Source organism: Pterocles gutturalis, unplaced genomic scaffold, assembly GCF_000699245.1.
Source record: "Pterocles gutturalis isolate BGI_N339 unplaced genomic scaffold, ASM69924v1 scaffold27257, whole genome shotgun sequence".
Classification (NCBI taxonomy): Eukaryota; Metazoa; Chordata; class Aves; order Pterocliformes; family Pteroclidae; genus Pterocles; species Pterocles gutturalis.
The window spans coordinates 6,290-6,559 of NW_010108669.1; the positions used below are offsets into that span (position 1 = coordinate 6,290).

The 270-nt window shown below is 68.1% G+C and overlaps 1 protein-coding gene across 1 annotated transcript in view; it reads right to left on the reverse strand.

Moving 5' to 3' along the window:
* Positions 1-270, reverse strand: part of LOC104461224 (scavenger receptor cysteine-rich domain-containing group B protein-like) — a gene marked incomplete at both ends in the record, with an annotated part of 5,921 nt that overhangs the window by 5,377 nt on the left and 274 nt on the right. The gene's annotated exons all lie outside the window — the stretch shown is intronic.

The following is a 270-nucleotide window of genomic DNA, read 5'->3' on the forward strand; positions in this document are numbered from 1 at the left end:
GCCCGAGCCGGGCTGGACAGGGCCTGCCAGGAGCGACTGGGGACCGGTGTCCGCAGGGTGCTCAGCCCACCCATCGCCTCGGTGGGACCAGTCCCACAGCTCCCATCCCTTGGCCGTCAGCATCCTCCCAGCCCTGCTGCCTGCTCCGGGTCTCGGTCCTGTGCTGTCCACATCGCCTGCTCCAGCCGCCTGCCAGCCCTGCCATCAGAAAGTTGGTGGGACGAATAGCCAGACTTCCTCCTCCATCCCTGTCTGCTGGGGACGTGGGGA